Here is a 17167-nt window from a genome sequence, read left to right on the forward strand (position 1 = left end):
ACTTATTTAATTTCCGAATTCATTGAGATAAAATTTTAATCCCATTTTTTTGATTGGTTGCCACTGCAATTAATCTACAATCTTTTTCAAAGATTCTTCTCTACTGTTTTGTTTCTTGTTAAAGAATTTTGTTCAAATAGATTATTTAGTAATAGAAGGAAAAGTTTAATCGTAATAAAGTTTTTTAATTGTGTATTCATTATTTAATCGATATTCATTCATAACGCGTATTCATTATTTAATCTACTAAAAAAAAATTTAAATAAATTTGATTATGAAAGTTAAAATTAATGTACTACTTAGGGAAATTAATAAGTTATGTACCATAGATTAAATACGTTTATTGTAAAACATTATGTAATAAGGATGTATCATATGATTTCTTTATAATAAAAGGACGCAGATTTCAGTTTCTTCATTTCATTTCAGCTGCACAGTTTCATTTAGAATCATTTTTCTTTATAATAAAAGGACGCAGATTTCAGCTTCTTCATTTCAGTTCAGCTGCACAGTTTCATTTAGAATCATTTTTTTTTATAATAAAAGGACGCAGATTTCAGTTTCTTCATTTCAGTTCAGCTGCACAGTTTCATTTAGAATCATTGTCAAAATCAAAAACATGCATGGAGAAAAAAAAGGAGGTAAATTTACCGTATCGTGCACGGTAAAAATTCCAGATTCAATTACGTTAAAAAAATGCTGACAGTCAGAGTGCCGGTACTTTTCAAAATCCAATTTTTACAGGAATATAAAAGAACAAAAAATCTGTTTTACCATAGTTTTTAGGGTAACAATTACCGAAAACTCTCTGAATCAATCTAATTATATTTATATTACTGTAAAAAGTACAGTATACTATTTTACGGTGAAATAGATTTTACAATAAAATAGATTTTAGTTTAAAATGGATTTTACGAATGATGTACCTAAAGTGCTGTTGCCTTATAACTTAATTCTGTCTGGAATTGTTTAATAGCGCAATTTTTAAAAACAGATTCTATATGAGAATTTAGACATAAGGAAAGAGATAAATAATATCTAAGTAAACTCTTTGCTAGTAGGGCATAAAAATAAAAGCTTTTTTTTCGAAATTAGTGCACTCTTTCGAAACAGGGCAATAACGTGTTTTGGATATTTCGTTCTGGATATCAAAATGCACTTATTCATCAAATTCTCCTCATTTTCTCAACTGATTTAATAAAATACGATGTGCACTGGGAGTATAAAATTGCTTTAAAATGTGCTTACTTGGCACTGAAAATAGTAAAACTGTTCACACAACTATATCGGATATGAAACAATGAACTTCAAAATCAATAGTAGGAACTCGAATTATTTGTTGAATTCAGCAGGTGAGTATGAGTTTTCCATGAGTATATTTCTTTATTGTAGCAATAACGGAAGCATATACTGTCCATATTGCTATTTAATAGGAAACTATTTTTAAAGCAGTTTAGAGTTGAGAGCAGAGAATTACAGAAATGCTTTGTATTGTTGCGAGAACTGTGATATCGTCTGCACCTGCTCTTCCTGGTGTTCTTAGACGAATTGGATCGATATTATAAGAAGCGTCGTTATCTGTGAAAATAACTTTCTATTAATGAAAATAAATAAAATAATAAATATTTAAACATTTATAGCAAAATTTGCGAAATTGATTTAAGATCCAAGACGAATTAGAAAAATTAAAGTCCTTATTTGATAAACTAAGTTTAAATCTGCACTCAAATGCACAAAAGGTAACGAGATATAATTTTTTTTTAAAAAATATGGAATAGTAACAAATATAGAACACAGTCCTTCAAATAAGAATATTAAACAAACGTGATAAAAAAGATTTGGTGAATAAATGTGCGTGGAGTCTTATGCTGAAATATGAGTAACATATTTCCTAGCATTTGATAACTAAATTATTATCTTATTTAATCCTTATCTTTATTATTATTATCTAATTTAATCCTTTTCTCAGTTACTAAAAATAATTAATATGATCGGTAATCTTTTAATGCTATATCATTGAATTGAGTACAGAATAAAATCTATTTTTAGAAATTCGCTCTAAGTCTGTCTAACACATTAGCATAGAATTCAAAAAATCGTTATATGGTTGCTGATGTTTTGATTTCATTAAAATTCTATATTATTTCTCACACTTTCTTTTCTGCCAACACATTTTAATGCGTAAGGCTAAGAAAAAGGGGCAATAAATTTATTCAATTAACAGCCAACATATGAATTCCTTAACTTTCCTTGGCGAAAATTAGTTCAACGTATACAGAACACTAGCATTTCTTTATTTCTCGGTGAATGAAGGTGTCCTGTGGGTTTAGCCTTGCAGCCACATCCTTCTGGCCATTTTCCAAATTTATAACTTGACGTATATTTATAATAAAACTTAAGATTCTTCTTTACTCTGGAGCTCCATGTAATGTAAAAGACAATTTTAACAAACAAATCAACAATTTTATTTTATTGTAAAGCAATTTCATTTATAAACATTTGATTCTTTATAAAACAGTTTATGATTTTCGGTAATAATTGCTTGCCTACATCACTCTGAAATAAACTATGGACGATTAGAAATACGCCAAGTAACATCCTCTTCAACATGAAATGGAAATTCCAACAACAAACTTTTTTCATAACAGGGAATAGTGTAATAAAGTATAGTTTATTTTAAATATATTTCATGTTATTTTACGTTGAATTAGCAGAATGTTATTTTACTTTTTCTACCTCTTTTAAACAGTACTTTCGAATTTTGTTTTAATCATATTTCAATTCGCTTGTTTACTTTTTACTGGTTGATTGGTGTCGTATCCTCTAGTGAATCATATTTCATGGTGTGCTTGAATAGTTTTTGTTATTTCTATGGCATTAAATGAATACAAATCCTCTTCTGTGAGTAGTTTAAGAGGTGAAGGCCTGCAGCGACTGCAGGGCAGTTAAGAACATGATATGGTGTCAGTTCCCCATTAAGACAGTTGCCACAGTTTTGATATTTTCTAGTCCCATCTGTAGAAATTTTCATGTTTTTATGATGTTTTGTTCTTAGTCTGATGAGAGTAGTGGCTGTCTTCCTATCAATGTCAAGATTAGTTATTTGATCGTGGGCTTTGACTTTTAAAGTGGTGAATAGTCTTGACTTTGCAAAAGCATTTGCATCTGCCAACGTGGTACTTTTTACTAAATTGGGTATTTGTAAGAAGAGCATGGAATCTCTAATTAGCATAAAATTAAGCAAATCTGAAATTAGAAATTTTAGTTTATTTGTCTGTGAAGTCGAGGCTGTCCTGTGGTGTACTCTACGAACTTGAGCTCATTGCATCTGAGGGCACATGAAATCTTACACTAAAAGCTTAAGAGCTTGTAGAGAGAATCACCATTATTGCGCAGGACAGAATTAACACTACATCAGGAATGTTCGAGATCATGCGTCAGCTACTTTTTTGTCCAACAACACGTGTAGTCGCTGTTTTCAGTATTTGCTGTAAATTTTCTTTAATTAATAAAATAAGATTTCGCGATATTTAAAACTGCATATTCACATTCAAAACTTTGCTGTGAGTTTATAGAAAGTTTTCTGCCTTTCAAAGTGTAATTACCATGCAAAATTGCGAGCATTTGTTCCATGGTAATTATTGCTTGTGTGGAATTCTAGACGGCAATGTCTGGTTTTGCTGGAAGACGAGGGATCTCTTACTTAATGAAATAAATTAGACATACCCGTTTTATGTATTAAATAATATTTGTTTATATATCTGTTTTAAGATTTAAGAAAATCATCATCACATATTTTCACGAAATGTTACAAAATGCGATAAAATCGAAACTTATATTTATTAAAACTTTTTAATTCGCTTTAGTTTTTAGTTAAAATAAAAAAGAATGCACATAAAACCAATCTTTAATAGAAAGTAATAAAATAATAAATAATAATTTAAAATAAGAGATAAAAACTATACACAATAATATAGTTTATGATGAAATATCAGAGAAAATACGCATATAATGTTGATAGAAAATCTTCAGCAAAAATGAAACATGTTTCCGAAAAATGTTTATAAAAGTTTAAAGTTTCAGAGATTAATTTTAGCATAACATAAAAACAAATCTTTCATATAGCTAGTTTAAAATGAAAATATAACAATTTTTAATACAAAATGAAATTTATCAGCAAGTTCAAAATGAAATTTATAAGTTATTTCGTTGAAACTGTGAATTTAATTACTATATCCTGTCTCAAACAAAAGATTTCAATTCCAATCTTTCTAAAATTCAAAACCTTCGCAACGAACAAAATCATAACTTTACGAACGCGATTAAACGTTTCTAAATATGATGACATTCCTAAATTTGTGAGCAATAACCGCTCGGTTTACGATGAAGAATGAACGAAATGAAGGGAAATCACGAAAAGAACTTGTTCGATCAATTAATTTCCCTCGTTACAGTGGTCGTTAAATGCTGTTGGTCTTGATGGATTTATCGACAAGTTGCTCCAACAATGGTGACACTCATGAATTATGAGATAACTTTCCTAGTCTGGGATTAGGAAGTTTTGATTTGTTCGAGTCACAAAGTTATTGGAGAAGATGTCATATCAAGATTAATAAATCACCTTGTTTTATTTCTTATAAAATGGAACGAAAAGCCTGATATAGATTGAGGAAATAGACTTGAATGAAGTTGAATTCTAACTTATGTCGATAAACTACAAAAAATTACGCTACAAATATTCAAAATCTGAATTTAATTTTTTATCATTATTTTATTTTGTTATTCCGTTTTTATCAATTTGCTCTAGTGTTTGTAACGATAGAATCTTAGAGTCAAAATTTGAACTAGTTTCTAATTACCTAGAGCAATATGATCTCTGCAGAATTTACGTTCTCGATGAAAATGCAATGTTCCATGTTGTTTCTGAACAGCTAGTAGCAGACGTTATTGCGATAGTATCGAGAAAATGAATTTATTGTGATTCAAAATTCCTACATTATTAAGATTAGCTAGACACCTCAAATTTTAACTAAAAATATGTTCTGAATAACTGTAGATATAAAGGGTAATCCCCTACTTTAATCTTTGTAGACGACATAATCTTAAATCGTTCCGCAACCACCACTAGCACAATTTATCGCGATATTAACATAATTGACTGTCTAAGAGTAAGTAGAAAAGAATAAGTCGAAAAATAAATGTTTAACTAAAGCTCTGTGCTGGAGAAATTAACAAATTGGAAAAATTTTGCAAGTTTGACAATCAGAATTTATCGTCATATTTTCATTAAAGTAATATTTAACCACTAAAAACTGAAATCAGCAATACAATGGTGTTAAATTTATCGTCATATTTATCGTCCTAGTTAGAATTAACTGTCAATCAAAATGCGAACCAGTTCAACATTAGCTAAAATGCTAAACTTTTATCTGAAACTCTATGTTAATGCATACAGTTTTCAATCATTTTTTGACAACTAAAATTCATCGTCATATTATCACCAAAAGAAATAAAACGATACAAAAATTAGTGATTTTGTTTTGGCTCACTAAAAGGCTCAAAGCCCTTAACCGTTTAATATTTAACTCAATCACTTATTGATCAATTTTAACCATTTTAAATTCTTGTTAAGGCACTAACAATCTAATAATTTTGAATCATTTCTATGTTTTAGCCGTAATGACGGCATTTGGTGTGTAGTGTACAAAAAGCCGCTACTTTTCCGAATATTTTCGGTGTTCTTTTTGCTTCACAGATGGAGCCCGACTTCTTTTCAGTCAGTAAATATATAATCTGATGTATTTTGATCCTTGTAATTTTCACTAACGATTTGGCATGTATATAAATTTTATAGTAATTTTAAAATGTGGCTTATCATTAGGATATAAAGTTTGCAGAAATTTACAGAAATTAATGGCAAGCTTTATATGTGTTGGTTTTACGAAATACAACGTAACTGACATTCTTTTTCTTTATTTTTTTGAGGAAATCGATGAAATGAACTTGCATTAAGCATGTATTCTGTTTGAGAAACGACAAACGTAAATACTGATTACTGCACAGAAGAATGATGATTTTCTTGATAGTTGTTGTCAGCTTATTATATATTATGATCCACTCGAAGGATCTACTTGCTACCAAGAAAATTACTAAACTTGATTACTACCACTTGATTAACTACATTTGAATGAAACTTGTCTTTCTCGTAAACTTAAAAATTATTATATTAAAGATAAAAAAAATGATCATAAAGAAAGAAAGAAAATTATTCACAGACACAGTAAAAAATGGAAACTCAAACAACACGAAACTTTCTCAGTTTTTGACGAAACCAGTATAGTTTTTTTCAAGAAAAAAAACACTTAGTTGCTAATGTAACTAACAATTCTAATAATCACTTTAACGGGGGTACCATATAGCTGGCACAGATAGAACATAGACAAATTACACCCATGCCCGAAGCGATATTCAAACCCCGGATCTTCCTGGTCCGAGGATAACTCTATGACCACCATACAAGTCAGTTGGCTTAGTTCACTTTATTTTCAATTATCTAGTCCTTATTTCAGTGTCGTAATTCTGGTTAACTATTTCCCACTATACACAAGAATGAGGCTTCGAGTAGAGGAATAGTTTCGTCATATATTTGAGAATTTGCGTTTTGTCACGAAAAACAGCTCAGAATTAGCAAACTACTGCTCAACGAGTGCTGAATCGTCAAATGTGAGATTTTTATTTCTGAGAGGGAATGTATTAAACAAAATTGTTTACAAGTTCCTATGCTCGCCAGAACGTCATCTTTTTTTCTGATTTATAAATGTCAGTGGCGTCATTTTTCCCCACTCATCCAATCCATACTTTATAAATAGAACCCAATTAAAGGGATATATTAAATAAGTATCTTTCCGCAACTTTTAGCTTTACAAATCAAATCAAGGAGTAATATTGCAATTCTTGTTTAACGTGACCTTCCTCTAAAGTCGAACGGTCATCGGCAGAATTACACGAAGATGGATTGAGAGGGAGTCCAATTATCCTTCCAGTCCACAGGCTTTTCATCAACATTGACCGTATTTATTACTGTTTTCGCTTCTCTGGAATCCCAGTAACAATTTATTCGAACGTGGATTCGGACATTAGAGACTTGTAATTACACGACCCCATTTTCTTCTATTACAAATGTATTACTATTACTCAACCTCCGTCTTGAGGAAGTTAATCGAAATATCTGTTGCCACCAGGAATTGATTTTGAAGAAAACAATCTGAATTTAATCACCAACCGGAAGGTATGACCAAACCATTCGTCTGAAATGCAAATAACTAAATATCAGGAAAATATTTATGTCAGAAGATCGCTTGCAGTTTAGGAAAGGCAATTTACAGTTTGTCAAAACTCATAATGGTATTAATCTTATCGACATTTTAGTATGTAAAGCTATAGAGGTTTGAAATAATTGTAATTTAAACCTGATTTTAATGCATGCAATTTAAATTAGAAATCTAGAAAGAAATTTCTTTAGGAATCTTATATTCTTTATACATTAACAGAATTATCTTTGTATTTATAATTAGCAACTTTGTTAAACTATTTTACGGATATTTAAGAACTTTTTAAAAACCATGAACAATTCTAAAAAGACTTTTAAAACCTGAAATTATCATGAAATATTCAATTAACATTTTTTTCTAAGCGGCATTCTAACTAAATTAACTTTTTTTTTTCATTTGCACTTAGACGGTCATTTTTCTATAACCGTCGTTAAACAGCCGACCCAATTTTATGGGTTTACGACTACTAATGATCAACTCCGCTGCCTTGTAATTTTGAACCCAATCCAGAAGACAAGGAAACTCCTTGATCGAGTATTGGGAGAAATTTGCTTTCGTGGAGGACATTTTGATGGAGCTAACTCGCATTTGCGTTACATGGAGAGGAACACTACAGGAAGAAGCTTAAGGATCGAAATATGCGTCATTAAACGCAATTTTTGGAAATATTTTACTCGCGTCTTTTTAGATTTTTGACAATATTTTTTGAGATATTTGATGATTTACATATTTTTAGACAACCTGAATAAAAGGAAAAAGTGTCAAACAAATTTGCTTGTGATTTATGCTCAAGAAATGCAAAAAGTTCAGTTATTTTTTTGACACAAACAATATTATCTAGCAAAATACAATACAATCCTTACAACACAAACAATATTATCTTAGATGTAGCAAAATAATCCTCTAGAAACATTTCAAGTATCATGTTTTTTCCAATTTCATAAAAAATCATTATTAAAACTTAACTTGAACTAGTTTCAAAATTCTTGAATTCAACTAATTTTCGAAATCAGTAAATTCTATAATATATAAGAAACATTGAATTAATGTCCGCGTTTAGTTTGTCAAAGTTATGAAATGTTCCGCACTTAACTTATTGTTTTTGCTTTTAAATCATATAGCATTAGTTTATAGACAAATGCATTTGGCATAGATAACTTTTTAAACGAATTAAGCTTAATAGTTAGCTTAAGCTTAATAGCATTAGTTTGACGACCAAACATGTGCTAAGATCACTTTAAATTTAAAGCTAAGCCTATTAAACTAATACTTACGGTTCAATTCAAATATCCCTTTAAGCACTTACCATTAATTTACTCAGATCTAAAATACCAAAACAAAAGATTGGAAAAGGAACATCTGAAATAGTATCCTTAGAAATAGATAAATATATATTTACTTAATACCGAAATGACTTATTATCATGTTTAGCTATATGCATTTTTTTCTCTTAAACTTTTTTATCTGCTTGTAACTGGGTATGTAAACTAACAAAAAAATTTTATGTCAATATTGTTACCTTCAAATATGTTTATAATTCTATTTTAAATGTAACTGTATAATTTTGATTTTACGTGTAACATGTTCGCATAAAAAATATTGACTAACTAAACCTGTATTTTTCTTCTTTCATTTTCTCCTAAATATTCGTAAAAACAAACAAATCTCTTTAAAAAATCAGATTATTTTGAAACAATAAAAAGTATTCATACATTTTGCATAAACCTTAGAGTTCACTCCGTTCGACAGTATTTGGAATATAATTCAAAATCAACAAACAAGACATAAGATAAATTAGTGGTGTAAGTGTCTGCTTACGATTTCAGTATACCTGAAAGGTCTATCTATTCCTCAAATTAATGAATAGTGGTCATACCTGAAAGAAAATGAATAATAACTTTTGAATTACAGGAAAAAAAGATACGTTATAAGTTTGAAATACTTGAACAGATGTTAAAGTAACAAAAAAAAGTTTAAAGTAACAAATATTATAGTCATAAATTTTTTTATTAAGATGTTTAAAATTATACAGTTTAAAATAATGAATTGCAAAGTTATGAAGTTTATAACTATAATATTTGAATTGAAAATATTATAATTTTTATTTGAGTTACAATACCTCCAAAACTAACACGTAAATTTGTCAATGTTATGATTATCTGAAATGATAATGAGCGTTTTGGATTTATTTCCTGTAATAATTGTACGAAAACACATATCGTAATGAAACGCTAAATATAAAGTTATATAAAAGTTTAAAAAAAAATTATAAGATAGTAAACAATGCTGCATTATAACCAAAGAAGAAGAAGCACAAAATAGTTAGTAGCTAACAAAAAACATTAATTCATTATAACCTAAAATAAGGAAATACAAAATAAAAACAATTAAAAAGTATTTGGATCCACATAGGCAAATAATACAATGCATAACGATAAGAAATTAAGTTTTCGGAAATTTATATAAAACCTTTATTTTCTTAAATTTCTCGACATCCAGCAAAATACTAAATTAACATAAAGAGGTCTAATTTTCGGAGTGGTCCAATTTTCGGTCCAATTAGGACAATATTTCCCAGATTGCGGCTACCCCCTACATCTTTGGAGTCAGAAATCAGAATCCGTATCCATCAAGAAAAGGTTCAGGTTAAGAAGTTATTCAGAGAAAGTACGTATTTGTGTCTGATTTCGTAAGTTAAAATATGGCCTGCACTTATTTAATAGCCAATTTGAGGTCACCCCCTCGAGACACTAAGAGTGATTCCTAGAACGACAACCAAGAGTTATTCAGAGTGGTCATTTTTTTTCCCTTTTTTTTTTTTTTTTTGTGCGCTGTACACTTTTGTAGATATAAAATTCCAGTCATTTCGTCACAAGATCACGTGATTTTTGCCGAAATGCGAACTCACAAGTATTCCATAGCAGACAGTTTCTTCACACCCGGATGAATTCTTGAAATTATCTAACAAATTTTAGCTCATTTTAAGACCGTTTCACAGTATGACTAGATGGTACTACAGATAATCTGTAGTACACTTCGTAGATATAAAATTCCAGTCATTTCGTCACAAGATCACGTGATTTTTGCCGAAATGCAAACTCACAAGTATTCCATAACAGACAGTTTCTTCACACCCGGATGAATTCTTGAAATTATCCAACAAATTTTAGCTCATTTTAAGTCCGTCTCACTGTATGACTAGATGGTACTACAGATAATCTGTAGTACACTTCGTAGACATAAAATTCCAGTCATTTCGTCACAAGATCACGTGATTTTGGCCGAAATGCGAACTCACAAGTATTCCATAACAGACAGTTTCTTCACATCCGGAAGAATTCTTGAAATTATTCAACAAATTTTAGCTCATTTTAAGACTGTTTCACTGTATGACTAGATGGTACTACAGATAATCTGTAGTACCATCTAGTTATGTAATACAATCTGTAACAGATTGTATTACATAATGCGAAGGAAAAGGTGCAGGGCTTACCAAGGTTTCCTAGGTTCAAATCCTGGTAATGGCTGAGGACTCATTAACTGCGATTATTTTATGTTGTTCATCATAACAAATAATTGTGTTAATCCAGTTGTAGCAATAACCATAGTGCTTTTGAAAAAGTTACTCAAGCATGTGAACAAATTAATATTCTCAGTGTGGAGAAATTTTAGCTGGATCATTTTTGTTTCACTTTGGGAGCAACCTTAAATACTGAGAAAATTTCGTGATTCTTGAGTATCCATTTTTACGGTGAAATCTTTAAATTTCTCCATTATCCAATTTGAGCAGAAAATTACATATAATTTGCTTTGTTCTGTTTTTTTCAGTTTTAATATAAACTTTATTTTTACAAAGTATTTTTTATAAACTTTTTTTACTTTTGAAACTAACTACTTTTTAGAGGAGCTAATTCATATTCATCAACAATATATACACCTCTATTTAATAATTCAGATAAAAAAAGTATTTCGATCTAATAGTTATTATAGTAGTAATGATAGCAATCTAGGTAGTTAACGTTAAATTTTTTTATCACAGGAGTTGCGTATTTTGACCGCATTAAACCATTTTCAGGCATTACTTTTGTAAAATCTCGAAGAAGAAGCTATGGAGATCCGTAACATATATAAATCTACTAACTCAAGTTACGTTTTCCAATAAATTTTTAAAAAAAATTATGTTGACTTTTTCCTATTAAAATCTCAAAACTTTTTACCCCTATTACTTTAAATAAATTCATAAGACTTATTGGTGCAGTATTTTGCTTGAACCCTTTATTTTTCACTTCTTGAAAGTAGAAATTAACAGCATTATTGTTTGCAAATAATTAAAAGACTTGAAGCATTATTGTGATACGATGCACATTTTTCAATTGTGACTTTTACGCAACAAACTCTTCCATAGTATTTTTTCGAGATAGATACTTTACAAATATTAGAAATTTCCACTGGGTTGCAGCACAATACAAAGGTGTAAGGTACATCACAACTATAGTTCATTTATTTTATTACCAGAATTTCAAAGCCAATTCTGAGTTCTATCAAAAGACTCCGTAGCTTGTCATTTAGAACCTAACCCGGAAGACAAATGAACTTCTGGATCAAGCATTGGGAGAAATTAGTTTCGTGGCGGAATATTTGATGTAACTAACATGCAATTGCGTTACACGGAGAGGAAAACCCCAAAACCCTCCACGGTTTGCCCGACAGCAAGGGGATTCTGAGAATATTTTTCGTGAGCAGGGTGGCCAGTGCGAACCGGGAGCAGAATTCATACATACTAGCCAACGCAAGGATTCGAACCTATCACCTTATCTGGAGGCGAACATTCTATTTCTTGAACCAAAGCGGATGTAAATGTATCACATTATTAACATGAAAATGCTAGCCCAAATGATTACGAAATGTGACTTATAATTACATTGCGCTACCAAGCCCTTGAGTTCCAAACAATACAACGTATAAGAAAAGTTATAATAGTTTTTTTCCAAGTTTTATCCAATCTGTAAAAATATAATCTCAATTTTTCAGTGAACTCAGCATTTTTCTTTGCAGGTAAATTAAAATGAATCAGCAAACAGTTATTTTTTTTAAATTTATTCATTCATTTTTTCTTATTATTTTTTATTTTTGCTTTTTAAATTGCTTTCTAGTTTGATAGGTACTTAAAAAATCCAAATTTAAAGCACTTCTGAACACAATTAAGTACAAATTAAGCCCCTCAATGTTTTCTAAATAGTTAATTCCAAAATGTTTAAATACATAATTTTCTAAAACAAAACTTGAACATTGTAATAATGATTTCCAACAAAATCTTAACATAAAATCTTTAAGTTATTGAAACATAATATCTCATAATTGTTCAATATTTCAATTCGGAATTGAATTTTGATGGAATATACGCATCACTAATTACAGAAGGAAACGAGTAATAAAACCGACTAACTTAGCTAAATATATTAATCAGTTATGGTGCATGAATGAAGTCATATGCGTACTAATTCATGAAAATATGATAAGTTGAGCGAATGGTTTATCAACTATACTGCATTAACCCTCAAAACAGAGTAGAGGTGAAACCATAAAAGAACTTCAGCATAATATTACATAGCGTTTAAAATTTTAATCATTATTCAATCAAAACTGGAGTAACTTCATTAAAACTGGAGTAAAAAATAATGTGCATATTAAATCTTAATCCAAACAATGACCAGAAGTCTCACGAATCATTATCGAGATGACACACATCGAAGGAAAGGATTAAAAATATCAAACTTTGTGTATTTGCGATTTTGACTGTTAAATAGCGAAATAAGATTGAACGATTGTTTTACTCATTAAACTACAAATATGTGTCTTCAAAGATGTATATATTTTTTTATTTAATAGTTAAGAAATATTCTAAATGTATATATCAAGGGTGGTGATTATGGATCATCTTGTATAACTTCAGAGTTAGAAATAATAATAGAGTACCATGTAACGGGACAACTTACTATGCAGGACATGGCGAAAAAAAGCGGACAAATAACGTTTGATGTATCTTTATTAAAAACAATTAAACTAGCAAAATATAAAAAATAATAAGAGTAAACTTTTACTAATAAATAAAATTAATTGGTTTCAAAATTGACGCCTGTCGCTGCGATCCAAAGACGCAAGTCAGCTTACAGAAATTTTTAGTAATGAGCCGCAAGTCAGTGCCTCCTTGATACGAAGATCTCCTTACCATTCATAACTCCCAGATCTATAGGATCTCGTCTGTAGACGCTACAAGCACATCGGCAATTGTTGAAGGTCGCCAAAATCCAAAATCTTTCATGATCTGGTATGGAGGTTTGAGCAAGCGGCAAAACATCACTGGTTTTGTGCATGAAAGCGTTAAAATAAAATTATTGAGAAGTACCCGCTGGAAATTATAGAAGATGTTATACTGCCGGGATCCAAAAAGCATTATGGCAATGTAAATTAGATATTTCAACAAGACTCTGCACCAGTTCACTAGTCCAAAAAGTCAAGGTGCATTTTCCGGAGGTAATATCATCAGAAGAATGGTTACTCTACTCGCCAGATCTCAATCCCATGTATTACAGTGCGTTATTCATTTTGGAGTCTAGGTCCTGCAGTAACCGATTTTTCTGATTTTTTATCGCGTCTATGGAAAATTAAATGGCCTCGTGTGCTTTCAAAACTGCACCCGCAAGCTCCAATGCATCAAGCGGCAGCGAGCATTTTCAATATTGCATCAAGCGAACATTTTTCTGATGATTAAGGCATACGCTGTTCAATGTGCGAAACTTCCTAATAGCTGTGAATGCACACTCATCGTACTTATAAAAAAAGCTTCAAGAGCAGAGCGCGATCCGTCATAGTCATTAAGAAGTATTCAAACAAAGAGCTGGTGCCCTGTATTTTTATGGCAAAGGACTTTAAATATCTTAAGACAATAAGACCGGTTGATTCAGATTTTGTAACTATTGTTTTCCGTCGCCAAACAAAATTCCACTAAATCACGATAGCTTTTTTAACATATCATGTCATTCTGACGAGTATTTTTTAAATTATTGATTTTTGAAATCTTTACTTTGATTTTAATCACCTTGCATTAAAGATAGATGGTTTACAGTTCATTACTGAAAATTTCCTTAAACGTGTGCGTCTCTGAATTGCTGCGAAAGGCTGCCATTTCAAAAGCAATTGAATTTAATTGTTTTCAAAAGTCTATCCTTATTATTATTTATTGTATTTTTTAAATTAATTTTTTTAATGGCTCAGGGAATAGAGTGTTCGCGTTCCAATGAGGCGAACCGGGTTCGAATCCCAGTTGATACGAATTCCGAATCCGGATTGCACCGACCAAAATTGTGACATGAAATATTCTCACTGGTAGACGGATCATGGGTTAGAGTCCCTGACCGTCAGGCTAACCATGGGAAGTTCTCGTGGTCTTCCTCTCCATGTGTAGCAAATGCAGGTTAGCTCCATCAAAAAGTCCTCCACGAAGGCAAATTTTTCTCAATACTCGATCCAGGAGTTCCCTTGTCTTCTGGATTGAGTTAAAAATCATAAGGCTACGGAGTTGAAAATTAGTAGTCGTAAACCCATAGAATTGGGTCGGTTGTTCAATGACGGTTATTAAAAAAAAGTTAGATTAAAAATTGTTTGCCCAGAATTTATTACTGCATCCTGCAACGGGTTAAATTGAAGTTATTACTGTATCTCGCAAATGATACGCAATACGGAAAAAAACAGTTGATAAGATGCAAACACCCTTAATAATAATGAGTATGCAACGTATTAAGACATGTGACATAATATACATTAAAACTATATTTTATAACGAATTAGAAAAATAAGATTTCCAAAATAGAAACTTTATAAAACTTATACTTATGTATAATTTATGTATTCTTATGTATACTCTACTAAATTTCATAATATTTTTAGCGAAAAGTGTATTATTATTCAAAGTTTAATAAAACAAGACGAAATGTTTACATATAATACTACAAAAGAGTTTTTGAAGGTCAAAAAACAACATTTTCTTGTATGCAAAATAATTTAAAAAATAATCTTCTAACATCACATTTCGTTTTATATTATCGAATATTTTGAAGCTTTTGGAGCATAGAATCGTGAAAAATGACGTACAATATAGTAACCGTATATTGTTTCAAACTTAAATTGAAATATTCAGGTACAATAAAAATATTGTAGATAATATGCTTTAAGAAATATCTAAGAAAACGCATTTCAGAAAACTTGTCTAAAAAGCTTAAAATAAATTCTTTATTTTTATTGAAATGAAAATGCAGTTTACTTTGAATAATTCCGTTTACCTACGCTATATTTGAAAAAAAAATTGCAATAATTGTTTTAAAAAATAACGAACATTAATTATTTAACTTGAATAGTTATAATTTATGAAGTTTTTCACCTGTCAAAAATTATAAGATTTAACAAAATACCTAACTAAAATAACTCTTAACTAAATGTTTGAACCTGAAAATGTTTTTTTATTTATGACCGATTTTAAGTCTTTTTTAAATAATTAAGTTTAGGGCTGTAATTATATAGATAATAACTAATAAATATTTAAGTAAAATATATAACTAATAAATATTTAATTAAAATATATAACTAATAAATATTTAAATAAAAATCATTTATCGAAACTCCTTTTTCGCCAGTGTAAAAACCTTGTTTATAATTCTGATTTTTACAAAAAACTATTTATTATTATCAATCTCAACTTAAAGTTGCTTTATTTCAATTTTAGATCAAGTTAAATACGCTGTAAAGTATCCCAACGTTTCTGAAGAAATTAATATTTATATGTTTTAATTAGTATATATTGAACAGTACGTTTATAACATTTAACAAGTTTATATTAAACAAGTTATTTAAATAAGTTTACATTTAATTAAAACAATGGAAACGATAAAAAACTGCAAAACAATATTAGGAATAAACTTTTCATGCTATTACTAAATAATCTATTAAGAAAAAACGTGTAACAAGAAACTATAAAATGAAGAGGAATCTTAAAAAATAAACTGTGCAGCGAAACGAACTAGCAACGCCACCTAGCGAGAATCTAGAGAAAAAACTCAGAGACAGTGAGAGAGGGTAATAAGGAACATACGATTTGAAAAGCCTGCCATGCAGGGCTCCCCTTCGTTATTTCTTCTTATTTAGTTTTGTTTAGTATCTGTGAATTTGTCATGTGCATATTTAGTCATGTTGTTTAAAATAAAATAATATATGCCACCAGTGCCTTTTATTCCCCTCTATGCAAAACATAGCCACAACTATAGATTAAATTACGATGAGCTGTGAAAAATTCGGGATTAATTTACTGAATATGTACGGACACTCAAGGTGCCGGTTCTTTTTACACTAAATTCATCTTTACCAAAACATGTTACTGAAAAAAAAATCTGATGTATCCTAATTTTTAAAACAATAATTACCGTAAAATCCTTAAATCACTCTAATTAAATAAATATTACTGAAAAAATTAAGGCAAAATATTTTACGGTAAAAATAGATTTCACGGTAAAATGGATTTTAGGGTAAAGTGGATTTCATGGATGATGCACCGAAAGTGCCGGTACATTATATCGTAATTTTATCCGGAATTTTTGCTGTGTAACAAAATTTTTTTAATCAATTTTTTTCATTCAAAACATTTTGAAAATCGAGTATTGAAATAAAATATTAAATACATAATATTAACATATTTTTAAATCGTTATAAAGATATTTTATTTCAAAAATCCTCTTGCACTACAAAACGGGACTTCTGTGCTCCTTTTTAAACTATTTTTCTGATCA

General features: G+C 29.8%; 1 protein-coding gene across 1 annotated transcript in view; it reads right to left on the reverse strand.

Annotated features, from left to right (window-relative positions):
• The window catches only part of LOC107436844 (cGMP-inhibited 3',5'-cyclic phosphodiesterase 3A), a 605033-nt gene that overhangs the window by 403275 nt on the left and 184591 nt on the right, over positions 1–17167 (reverse strand). The gene's annotated exons all lie outside the window — the stretch shown is intronic.

The sequence above is a fragment of the Parasteatoda tepidariorum genome, chromosome 6 (genome assembly GCF_982258835.1).
Source record: "Parasteatoda tepidariorum strain Cologne lab strain chromosome 6, Ptep-v5.0, whole genome shotgun sequence".
Taxonomy (NCBI): Eukaryota; Metazoa; Arthropoda; class Arachnida; order Araneae; family Theridiidae; genus Parasteatoda; species Parasteatoda tepidariorum.